We start from the raw sequence: 13,116 nt of genomic DNA, 5'->3' as shown, positions 1-13,116 counted from the left end.
AAAAGTTTAACGACCTGAGTCCCTATAAGCATTTTCTTTAACCATTTGAGTCCAAATTTCTAACCCAGTTAGAATTTTGTTGTTAAGTTTTGTTAAATGACCAAATTACCCCTATTAACACATAAAACACAGGGACTCAAAAAGAAAAAGAATATATTATTATTATTATTATTATTATTATTATTATTATTATTATTATTATTATTATTATTATTATTATTATTATTATTTAAAAATCATAACATCATCTTCACCAAATGGATCAACAAAATTATTATTATTATTATTATTATTATTATTATTATTATTATTATTATTATTATTATTTAAAAATCATAACATCATCTTCACCAAATGGATCAACAAACCCATAATAAGAATAATCAACAGTCTCAAATCTCACTGTTACGCCATAAAATCCGGCAATAACCCAACAATATTCGCATACAACCAGCTCATACACTTATACTCCAAACATGGCCTCATCAAAGACGCCTGCAAGCTGTTCGACGAAAGGCCTGACCGAAACGTCTTCACTTGGAACGCCATAATCTCCGCCCCTATTAAGTCCAACAACCTTGATCACTCCGAACTTCTATTCAACATAGCCCCATATAAAGATTTAGTGACCTACAACTGCATCACCATCCCCGCCACCGCACCACCGCCATCCCCGCCACTACACCACATAAACATGTAACCTGCTACTTATGTCCCCAAATTCCCAAATCATCCTAAATCACATGTCCAGAACATCAAATTAATAACAGAAACATTGATCATCAAAATTCACCCACTTATTATTTTTAAATTAGACTATATGTTTTTAATCTTTGAATTAATCGATTTGGCAGGCTATATCATTTAAATTAGACTTCTAGGTTATTGTGATTTATTGATTCAGTTCTAATCAGAACTCCATTTGCAGGTCACTGGAGATGTACTCATACACTTCAAAAAAATAGATGAACTGTGTTAAACTATAACTTGTACAGTTGTGATTAAAAACCCTAGATCTAGCAAACCACATGTCCAAAACATCAATTTGAAAATTAAATCCAAAAAAGACAATTAGAGATCATACGCGATACTGTCTAAAGCTCATCAAAGAGCAGATCAAGTGCTTCATTTACTGTTATATGAGTTGAAGAAGCTGCCGCCGCAGACGGTGGCCAGCGAGGGGATGGTGGGGTAGGTTTAAGCTTCAAATCTGCAGTAGTAAGGCGGCGGTGGTGTAGGTTTAAGCTACAAATCTTCACGGTGGAGTGGCGGCGAGAGGATGGTTGGGTGTTCGGAGGTGGCGGCAGTGGGATGGTGGTGTTGGGGTTTTAATGTTGGTGGTGTTTTCGGCAGTGGGATGGTGGCGGCGGCTCTGATGGTGACGACGGAGGTGGTGTGTGGTGGTGGATTATTGTGGTGATGGTGGGTGGTGTTTATAGAGAAAGAAGATGAAGTTGCAGATAGTTATTATGGTGATGGTGGGTGATCTTCATTATATCTCTCTCTATCCATTCAGTAGTCTATTATTATTATTATTATTATTATTATTATTATTATTATTGTTATTATTATTATTATATATTCTTTTTGAGTCCCAGTATTTTATGTGTTAATAGGGGTAATTTGGTCATTTAATAAAACTTAACAACAAAATTCTAACTGGATTAGAAATTTGGACTCAAATGGTTAAAGAAAATGCTTATAGGGACTCAGGTCGTTAAACTTTTTACTTTTGGACTCAACTAGTTAAAACCAATAAAATACAAGGACTCAAAAAGTAATTTACCCAATATTATTTTAACCAACGTTTTAAATCTTAGTAACACAAATTTCTATAGGGTGTGGGTCAAACCGTTCAACCTAACCAGTGGGCTTGTCATAGGTGCATTCAAATTTTGTAAAAAAAAAAAAAAAAAAAAAAAAAAAAAACCTTCTCAAAAAGCAAAAGATGATAAGGGATCGGTTGATTGGCTAACAAAATCGTACTACGACAACCAACTCAAACGAATAAACAATGGTTCGGTTTTGTTTTAATCAAAAACAAAAATTACGATACGGTTTTGGTCACACCTCGCTTCAAAACTTAACCATATCGAACTTTTTTCAATGTTTGTCAATTTAATACATAATTAAACGAACTACATGATTGAAAAAGTTTTCTAAAGTTAAAGGCCACTATTTTTTTTAACAAAGCAAATTAGGCCTAAGAAGATATAAGCAGTCTTGTAAACAGATTTCATGTTATAAAGCTATGTAGGATGGAAAGGGATGTCATCGCACTTTCCTGAAACAAACAGACAGAATATGAAGCAATCAAATTTTGGACTGGGTCAAAATATGCATTACTTTCAAGGTTAATACATATCAACATGTTACCTTATTTGGCATATCTTTTGAGATAAAATTGTATATTTATAATATATTCTGCATGTGGTAAGTGTCATGTATGGTCTATGGTTTTTTATTCATAATTTTTTATTCGGGGCCATTTTTATGAAGGGAGAAAATCATATAATATAGGCCAATTTTATTTGAAAAGTTTGACAGTGACTTGAAAAGTTAAAAATCTTTTTTTGCAATTTGTTTTGAGCTGAGCTAAAGATTGTTATGACTATGTTTCTATCTGCCATAAGACCATGTGTAGTGGGGCATTATGGGGCATTATTGGGCAAGAAAAACGCCCCCTTCTCCATTACATAGGGCATTATAGGGCAAAGAAAAATGGGTTTGGCGTTTTAATGAAAACGCCTAAATGAATTGTGGAAGGTTTGAATGGGTTTGACTAGCCAATGAGAAAATAGTTTTTTTTTTTTTTTAATGATTGGTAGGGCATTATAGGGCATTATGCCCACTACACCACTTTTGTTATAATGCCCAAGTGTGACTAGAATGCCACATGTCATATAATGCCCCATGGTGGGGGCATTATAAATTGCTACCACTACACATGGTCTAAGGAGATCATATATTTTTTCTAGCAAACGAATGACAACAAAAGGTGAAGGAAGTTTTGAGTTTTGTGGATGAACAGTCGGGCTGACCTTGTGGATCAAAAAGAGTAGTGACCTAGTGATAATGGTTATCGCCTTTGGGACCTGCAGAGCAGTCTACAGGTGGGTCTTGGTTGAGGTCTGCCATTTCCTTCTGTATCATCTTGCCTGATGATGTTCGTGATGGCAATGACTGCCCACCACTCAAGCACCCACTGTTCATTAAGCACCGACTGCAGTTGTTCGCATAAATCGAATTCACTATACACAGTCAATGGGATATACACGTACATGGGCTTGAGACACTTTCCTCTATGCCTCAACAACAAAAAAATGCTATAATGGTTATATTTGGTATTTTCTCCTCAGGTGTCCTAGCTTGTAGTGCTGCTGGTTTTCAACCTTAGTTCGACCAATCCTATGAACATAATCTTCAAATGAACGCAAAAAATCAATGTTTTTCACATATTCCACATCCTTCACATCTGCAATTAAATTGTAAAGATATATACCACAAAAGTTGAAATATAATAATTTAATCATAAAAAATAAACACATAATACGATTCAAAATCTTGAATTAACTAAGTGTATAGCCGCAAATGCCAACCAAACCAAATCATGTATAAATGACACAGAATTTTCCGAAAGCAAAGTGAACAAACTATCCAGCATATCCTCAAGCCTAGAACATACCCCATTAAATGATCTACAATCAAAACATCAAGCCGCTAAACTAACCAGCAAAAACCTCTGTAATCAGATTAGTTATCAGTCAACATATTTATTAACATCATTAACCGTTATATCATGTACCCCGATCCGAATTACAGTTAGCCAATTCTTAACATCACCCCTTGGCCCTTCTTGTTTACAAACAACTTCCATATATAAATCAATCTCACCTTCTTCCTCCTCACTATCTCCATCATAACCATTTATATCTACTATAACCTTCTTATCATCAACCAGCCCAAATGGTCATGATTTCGCCAAGTAGTCCTTTAAGAAGCCGCACATATGGTATCTAGAAACATAAAATATATTCTCTTCAGTTTTGTTCATTGTCACTATTAACAAATATCTAAAAATTAAGTTGTTTAATAACAGAAGGAGTCCATCTGATTTAACATTATAAGGAAGCCGTCTGATTAGAAGATTGAGATGTGTAAATTGAAGAGAATTATATGAAAGTAATTCATATGATTTGAAAGACAAAAAATATAAAATATATTACATACTACATGGATTCAAAATATATTCAATTTTCTAACCAACTTTCATATTTTCAAGTAAAGTCAACGTCTTTTCTTCTTGTTGACAACTACTTGTTCTACAGCTAGGGAATCATGTGCGTCTGCGTTATCGGCCCATTCTTCACCATTTAAACTCTTATTTGACCATGACCCAACCCGACCCACCTGTTTTTTGCTGCCAAGTTTTATTAGTTTAATAGCAATAAGGCCTTTGTGACAACTCGAATTTCCAAGATTCTATTTCGCATTTATTGCACGTTCTTGTATGATTTAGTTGTTTACTTGCACAATTGATTGCCATGGAATTATATATGTTTAATTGTGTGATTGTGCATGATTGTTTGTTAATTATGAAATTAGTAAATATATGAACATGGTGGTGGAATTGTGAAATTGTTAGGGGATGGTGTACTTGTGTAAAATATAGAAATTCAGGATGTATAGTGTAATTAGTGAAAATTAAACCATACTTAACCCTAATCTCTTTTACTAATCATTCACTAATCATCACAAGAATCAAAACACGTACCCACATTCCCTAATCCTCTCTACAACCATCTTCTTATCATTCTTGGATTCACAAGTCTTTTGCATCAAGGTTGATTGCCAATCCATCTAGAATCGAATCAAGGTAATTGTTTAATCATTGTGTGATGTTAATTGTTGATTGATTGATTGATGTTAAAACCCTAGTTTCTCATATGATAATCTCTGCATGTTTGATTGATTCTGATTCATGAAAATGATTTGAGTTGTTGTGGAATCATTGCTTGATGATTTAGATGCAAGATATGTTGAATGATCGATTGATGATTGATTATTGCACTGTACAAATGTATAAAGTTAGGGTTTTGAGATCGCTTGAACAATAGAAACGTAACTGCTTTGATCGCAATGAACGCATGATTATTCGTTAGTCAGAAGTTTATTGGATGATAGTTGTCTGAGTTTAATTCATCAAGCATGATCCGAGGTTTAATATATATATGATTGTTGTCTGAGTTTTTGCAAAGAAAGTGATATATGCCGACCTTAGTTGATGATTATGCCCGAGTTTGTTGTTATAAATGTTGCCCGACCTTTAACACAATTGTGTGGTCCGAGTTTTGCCAAGTAAAAAGGGGTCCGAGGTTCTTTACTTCATGTAAGTCCGAGATTATTATAGTGTTATGTGGTCCGAGTTTGTGTGATATGTTGATGATCCGAGTTTATGAAAGGGTATAGGGTCCGAGTTTGGCATGATCATGTAGTGTCCGACCTTCTTTATTACATGTAGTCCGAGTTTAATCCCTTAATGCTTGCCCGAGTTTCTTGAATGATTGAAGGTCCGAGTTTATTGTTAAGTGATGACCGAGTTTACTTGTTAAGTGATGTCCGAGTTTGGTGAGCCTCCCTTGGTCCGAATTTTATAAGCACAAAACAAGTGTCCGAACTTCTTATCAAGTGAAGAAGGTCCGAGTTTGGATCCTCATGTGGTCCGACTTTCAAACAGGGGAAACCCCCCCCCCCCCCACTTGTCTGATATTGTGTAACTGTATGATGCTGTGTAATTGTCAATTTGAAACAAGTAGCTGCATGATGTATTATGTTAATTCTGTTAAGCTGTGCATGACACTTTGATTCCCTGACTTCGTTAAACATGTGAAGTATTTACACTGTTAAATGTATAAAGCATGTTAACAATGGCCACTAGAATAATGTACACGTAAGGTTAAACCGTGAAATCAGGGACGCTACGCATGAATTACGTGAGTAGGATTGATTGCTTACATGATGTATGATTCTATGTGAATAATTGTGTGATATTGAATGCAACGGTATGATTCTGCATGTGTGAACATTATATGTAATATCATCGTGTACACAATAAACACACAAAGCACCGTTGTTTGAATATCGAGGATTTGTAAACCCTAATGGAACGAATCATGTGCAATATATCCTAGGTCGTGTGTAACGGACTTAGAGATTAATAAACCCTGGAAGCAATAACATACCGAGCAAACCAAGGTGAGTTCACACTCTTACTAAGGCATGGGATTCCCAGGGCTTGGGAATGGGATTGAAGGAATAAGGTTGAATAGATTCGTACTGACACTAAAACTAGACTACCATACCACTATCCTCGGTTGTGAAGGATACTTATACATATTACTATCCTCGGATGTGAAATACCTATACCTACTACAATCCTCGGTTGTGAAGGATACTTATACATATTACTATCCTCGGATGTGAAGGATACCCATACCTACTACTATCCTCGGTTGTGAAGGATACTTATACATATTACTATCCTCGGATGTGAAGGATACTTATACTTAATTACTATCCTCGGATTGTGAAGGATACTCACGTAAGACCTACGTGAACTTATACTTACTACTGTTCTCGGATTGTGAAGAACACATATGGTTACAAGTAGTCTAGTGGTTATACAACGTGGGAAACCCCCACCAATAGATCGTACTAACGGCCCAGTAGAGCCACCTGTTACAAACGAACTTACTATTACGCATTTACTTTCTGTGAACTCGCTCAACTAGTTGTTGATCCTCTGTTACATGCCTTGCAGGTCGTTAGGTATATGGAGCTTGCACATGGAGGAGCGGGTCGTTGTGGGCTTGGATCGTGATTATCTTATTAAACACTATTGACATTTCGTACTTAATTATGTTGGGTTTTGATTATACGCTTCCGCTAAACAATGATAACTTACTTATGTTTTGGAAACACCTTTCATATGGATTTGGTTTGGATTATATTGCAATTACTTTTACTTTATACAATGTTCTATATAATAGGTGGCTTGATCCTGGTCAGTCACGCTCCCAAGCGGTGATACTCCGCAGGTGGATTTTGGGGGTGTGACAGATTGGTATCAGAGCCATTGGTTATAGAGAACTTGGTTTTAATATGGGAAAACGTTTTTATTAAAACCAGACTATAACCAGAACAGTGCTCTCAACGATCCACAACGACGCTTCGCTCCACGTGCAAGACTCGACATCCTAGGTAATAAGGTTTATGTTTATTGCCTACATGCTAGAATTGCATAGAACTTTGCTCGTAGTATGCTTACATTACTTTGCTCACTACTTGTTACTGCTTGAGAACACCTATATGACTACACTTTTCTGTCATCGCACTACTCGCGAACCATTTATACTTATGCTACCTTTACTGTTCGATCATGTCTGGACGTGTTGACATGACTCAAGCCCAGTTGACGGCTCTCATTAACGAACAAGTTGCTGCGACACTTGCAGCCGCACAAGCAGGAAGTATAACCTGCTATTCCAGACCTATCCTAGGATGTTAGATCCTACTCTCGTGACCCAACTCTCGCGCTTAACCTTGACCTATCTTTCTCGCGCAACGGGTCGGAACGCATAGCAACCTGTCTGCACATTCAAGAACTTCATGGACAGTCGTCCAAGCACATTCAGTGGCACGGAAGGAGCAGTGGGACTACTCCATTGGTTTGAGAAGCTCGAGTCGGTATTCGAGATGTGTGAATGCCCTGAGGCTCGCAGGGTCAAGTACGCCACTGTTACGTTGGAAGGAATCGCGCTAACCTGGTGGAACGCGCAAGTTCAGATATTAGGGCTGGCAGCTGCTAACGCCACCCCTGGGAATGATTTCAAAGAACGCATTAAAAGGGATTACCACACGCGTGATGTCGTCCACAAGTTGGAAGTGGAGCTTTACCATTTGAAAATGACAGGGTCAGTAATTGATGCTTATACGAAACGGTCGAACGAACTGGCCACCTTGTGTCCAACCATGGTGGACCCTCCAAGCAAGCGTATTGAATTGTACCTCAAGGGTCCAGCCTCAGAAATTCAGAGCCATGCTACATCGGCCAACCTCGACAATATCCAAGACATTCAGTGTCTTGCTCATCGCTTCACGGATCAGGCAGTGGAACAGAACAGGCTGCCTAGTTGTATCAGCGCTATTACTACCGCTACCGCTACCACTTCTGCTACTCCCGCTACTCCTAGTGACAACAAGCGGGAAAGGGATGGGTATTCCAGCAAGGGTTCAACTACCGTTCGGTCTCAAGCACAGCAGCAACAGCAAGCAGAAATCTTATGCAAAGAAAAGATTGTTCGCATTCCTGGTTCTAGTCAAGAACCTCTCGAAGTTCAAAGCGACAAGAGTGGTGCTGTGGTTGGCATCACCTATTTCTTGAAGGCTCAGAAATGTTTGCGGAAGGGCCACACCGCAATTTTGGCTCTCGTTACTGACGCATCAGCGAAAGAAAAGAAGTTGGAAGACCATCCAGTTGTACGCGACTTTTCTCAGGTGTTTCCTAAAGATTTACCTGGTCTACCGCCTCATCGTCAGGATGAATTTCAAATCGAGCTCGCTCCAGGAGCAGCACCCATAGCTCGAGCACCGTATCGCTTAGCTCCACCAGAATCGGAAGAACTATCGACGCAGCTACAAGAAATCTTGGATAAGGGATTTATCCGACCTATCTCTTCGCCTTGGGGAGCTACAAAAACTATTGGATACCAATTATCGGTGAAGAAGAAGGATGGCACCTTCAGGATGTGAAATTGATTACCGTGAACCGAACAAGGTCAAGGTGAAGAACCGTTATCCTCTTCCACGCATTGACGACTTATTCGACCAGTTGCAAAGGTCGAGTTACTACTCCAAGGTTGATCTAAGGTCTGGTTATCATCAGCTGAGAGTCCGGGATGAGGACGTCTCCAAAACTGCATTCAGAACTCGCTACGGCCACTACGAGTTTCTTGTCATGCCATTCGGGCTTACGAACGCGCCTGCAGTCTTCATGGATCTTATGAACAGGGTGTGCAAACCCTATCTTGACAAGTTCGTCATTGTCTTCATCGACGACATTCTGATCTACTCCAAGAGTCAGGAGGAACACGAGCAGCATTTACATCTTATCTTGGAACTGCTACGAAAGGAACAACTGTACGCTAAGTTTTCAAAATGCGACTTCTGGCTTCGTGAAGTCCACTTCTTAGGCCATGTGGTGAACAGGGATAGGATTCATGTCGATCCATCCAAGATAGAGTCGATCAGGAAGTGGCCTGCACCGCGTACACCGACAGAAATACGCCAATTCTTGAGTTTGGCTGAGTATTACAGGCGATTTATCAAAGACTTCTCCAAGATCGCACAACCGCTTACTATGTCGACACAGAAAGGTGTTACCTACCGTTGGGGAGATTCTCAGGAAACAACTTTTCAGTACTTAAAGGATAGGCTTTGCAGTGCACCTAATCTCTCATTGCCAGAGGGCACCGACGATTTCGTGGTCTATTGTGACGCATCGATACAGGGGCTTGGTTGTGTATTGATGCAGCGTGATAAAGTTATTGCCTACGCTTCGCGGCAACTCAAGATTCATGAACGGAACTACACGACGCACGATTTAGAGCTGGGAGCTGTTGTTTTCGCGCTTAAGATATGGCGACACTACCTGTACGGTACCAGGTGCACGATTTACACCGATCACAGGAGTCTCGAGCATGTTCTTAAGCAAAAGGATTTGAACATGCGTCAACGGAGATGGGTTGAACCATGGTTGCAAAAGTCGCTAGGCGCTCCCTAGTCGGTTAACTGGGGAGTTGAGAGTACTCGGCCTAGGCAGAGAGTACTCGAGGAGTACTCGAACATGTTAAATTATAAAGAAATTAGTTTTCAGAAATTAAATATATGTCAGATGACATAAATTTACTAATATTCATAACAAAATACGTTAAAATGATATCCATTCTTTAATATGGTAGACATAGATAATATGCTTTATTTTTTTAAGTCAAACTCGGCCCGAGTTGACCTACTAGATCCGATTCTGGCCAAGGTTGACCGCGTTTGATCAATTCCGAGTAATTAGGCGGAGTTGAAGAAAGTCGCCTCGGCAGTCTACCTTGTAGCGACTACTCGGGAAGTACTCGGGCTTGGAAACCTTGTTTTACAACCATGGGTTGAACTACTGAACGACTACGAATGCGCCATCAAGTATCACCCAGGCAAGGCCAATGTTGTGGCCGACGCCCTCAGTCGAAAGGACACCCTACCTAAGCGCGTGCGAGCGCTACAGCTTACTATTCAGTCCAGTCTTCCTGCACAGATACGAGCTGCTCAGTTAGAAGCTTTAAAACCCGAGAATGTCATGGCTGAAGCCTTACGCGGCTCAAGGCAACGCATGGAACAAAAGGAAGACGGCGCCTACTATGTAACGGGGCGTATTTGGGTCCCACTTTATGGCGGTCTACGAGAGCTTGTGATGGACGAAGCGCACAAGTCTCGCTACTCGGTACACCCAGGGGCAGATAAAATGTACCACGATATTAAAACAACATACTGGTGGCCAAGTATGAAAGCCCACATCGCCACCTATGTTGGCAAGTGCTTGACCTGTGCAAGAGTCAAGGTTGAATATCAGAAACCCGCAGGCCTACTTCAACAGCCTAAGATACCTCAATGGAAATGGGAAGAAATTTCCATGGATTTCGTTACAGGCCTACCCAGATCCCAGCGTGGGAACGATACGATATGGGTGATCATGGATCGACTCACCAAGTCTGCACACTTCCTAGCGATAAAGGAAACGGATAAGTTCTCCACTCTTGCAGACATCTATCTTAAAGAAGTTGTTTCGAGGCACGGGGTGCCCACCTCCATCATTTCGGATCGGGATGCACGATTCACGTCAGAGCTATGGCAAGCGATGCATAAACCTTTCGGCTCACGGTTAGACATGAGCACAGCATATCACCCTCAGACGGATGGGCAGTCTGAGCGCACAATTCAAACTCTGGAAGACATGCTTCGGGCGTGTGTTATCGATTTCGGCAACGGCTGGGAAAAACACCTCCCGTTAGTAGAGATTTCAGACAATAACAGTTACCACACCAGCATTCAAGCCGCTCCATTCGAGGCATTATACGGACGTAAATGCCGGTCACCTCTCTGTTGGGCAGAGGTGGGGGATAGTCAGATTACGGGTCCAGAGATTGTAGTGGACGCCACGGAAAAGATTGCACAGATACGACAACGCATGGTGGCAGCACGCGACCGTCAGAAAGCCTACGCGGATAAGCGTAAGGAAACCGTTGGAATTTCAGGTCGGGGACCGGGTTTTACTTAAAGTCTCACCCTGGAAGGGTGTGGTTCGATTTGGTAAACGAGGCAAACTCAATCCACGGTATGTTGGACCGTTCGAAATCACTGAAAGAATAGGCTCAGTAGCCTACAGACTGAACCTACCAGCTGAACTCGGTGCAGTTCACAATGTATTTCACGTGTCGAATCTGAAGAAGTGCCTGTCAGATGAGACCCTCATAGTTCCTTTTAAGGAACTCACTATCGACGAGCGGTTGCAGTTCGTCGAGGAACCAGTTGAAATCACGGACCGGGATGTTAAGGTCCTCAAACACAAGAGAATCCCTCTTGTTCGAGTTCGTTGGAACTCCCGACGTGGCCCAGAGTACACTTGGGAACGCGAAGACCATATGAAAGAAAAGTACCCCCAGTTATTCGAAAACCGCGCAACCACTACTGAGACTGAAGCTACTACTGCGGAATTTCGGGACGAAATTCCAAATCAACGGGGGGATGATGTGACACCCCAGGAAAACCAGTGAACGATACAGCTTACCTAGCTTCCTCAGTGAGTGCGTACCAAATTTCGGGACGAAATTTCTTTTAAGTTGGGGATAATGTGACAACTCGAATTTCCAAGATTCTATTTCGCATTTATTGCACGTTCTTGTATGATTTAGTTGTTTACTTGCACAATTGATTGCCATGGAATTATATATGTTTAATTGTGTGATTGTGCATGATTGTTTGTTAATTATGAAATTAGAAAATATATGAACATGGTGGTGGAATTGTGAAATTGTTAGGGGATGGTGTACTTGTGTAAAATATAGAAATTCAGGATGTATAGTGTAATTAGTGAAAATTAAACCATACTTAACCCTAATCTCTTTTACTAATCATTCACTAATCATCACAAGAATCAAAACACGTACCCACATTCCCTAATCCTCTCTACAACCATCTTCTTATCATTCTTGGATTCACAAGTCTTTTGCATCAAGGTTGATTGCCAATCCATCTAGAATCGAATCAAGGTAATTGTTTAATCATTGTGTGATGTTAATTGTTGATTGATTGATTGATGTTAAAACCCTAGTTTCTCATATGATAATCTCTGCATGTTTGATTGATTCTGATTCATGAAAATGATTTGAGTTGTTGTGGAATCATTGCTTGATGATTTAGATGCAAGATATGTTGAATGATCGATTGATGATTGATTATTGCACTGTACAAATGTATAAAGTTAGGGTTTTGAGATCGCTTGAACAATAGAAACGTAACTGCTTTGATCGCAATGAACGCATGATTATTCGTTAGTCAGAAGTTTATTGGATGATAGTTGTCTGAGTTTAATTCATCAAGCATGATCCGAGGTTTAATATATATATGATTGTTGTCTGAGTTTTTGCAAAGAAAGTGATATATGCCGACCTTAGTTGATGATTATGCCCGAGTTTGTTGTTATAAATGTTGCCCGACCTTTAACACAATTGTGTGGTCCGAGTTTTGCCAAGTAAAAAGGGGTCCGAGGTTCTTTACTTCATGTAAGTCCGAGATTATTATAGTGTTATGTGGTCCGAGTTTGTGTGATATGTTGATGATCCGAGTTTATGAAAGGGTATAGGGTCCGAGTTTGGCATGATCATGTAGTGTCCGACCTTCTTTATTACATGTAGTCCGAGTTTAATCCCTTAATGCTTGTCTGAGTTTCTTGAATGATTGAAGGTCCGAGTTTATTGTTAAGTGATGACCGAGTTTACTTGTTAAGTGATG

The 13,116-nt window shown here is 39.9% G+C and overlaps 1 long non-coding RNA gene across 1 annotated transcript; it reads right to left on the bottom strand.

The window, feature by feature from the left end:
• Positions 1-346: 346 nt before the first annotated feature.
• On the bottom strand, positions 347-1,492 carry LOC110873378. Its single transcript, XR_002555102.2, has 2 exons — positions 1,085-1,492; positions 347-734 (listed from the first exon to the last, which is right to left on the bottom strand). It is a non-coding gene; the product is annotated as an uncharacterized LOC110873378 (long non-coding RNA).
• Positions 1,493-13,116: the final 11,624 nt, after the last annotated feature.

Source organism: Helianthus annuus, chromosome 5, assembly GCF_002127325.2.
Source record: "Helianthus annuus cultivar XRQ/B chromosome 5, HanXRQr2.0-SUNRISE, whole genome shotgun sequence".
In the NCBI taxonomy this organism is placed as follows: domain Eukaryota; kingdom Viridiplantae; phylum Streptophyta; class Magnoliopsida; order Asterales; family Asteraceae; genus Helianthus; species Helianthus annuus.
The sequence above is the reverse complement of the archived record's forward strand: the minus strand, read 5'-3'. Positions and strand labels throughout refer to the sequence as shown.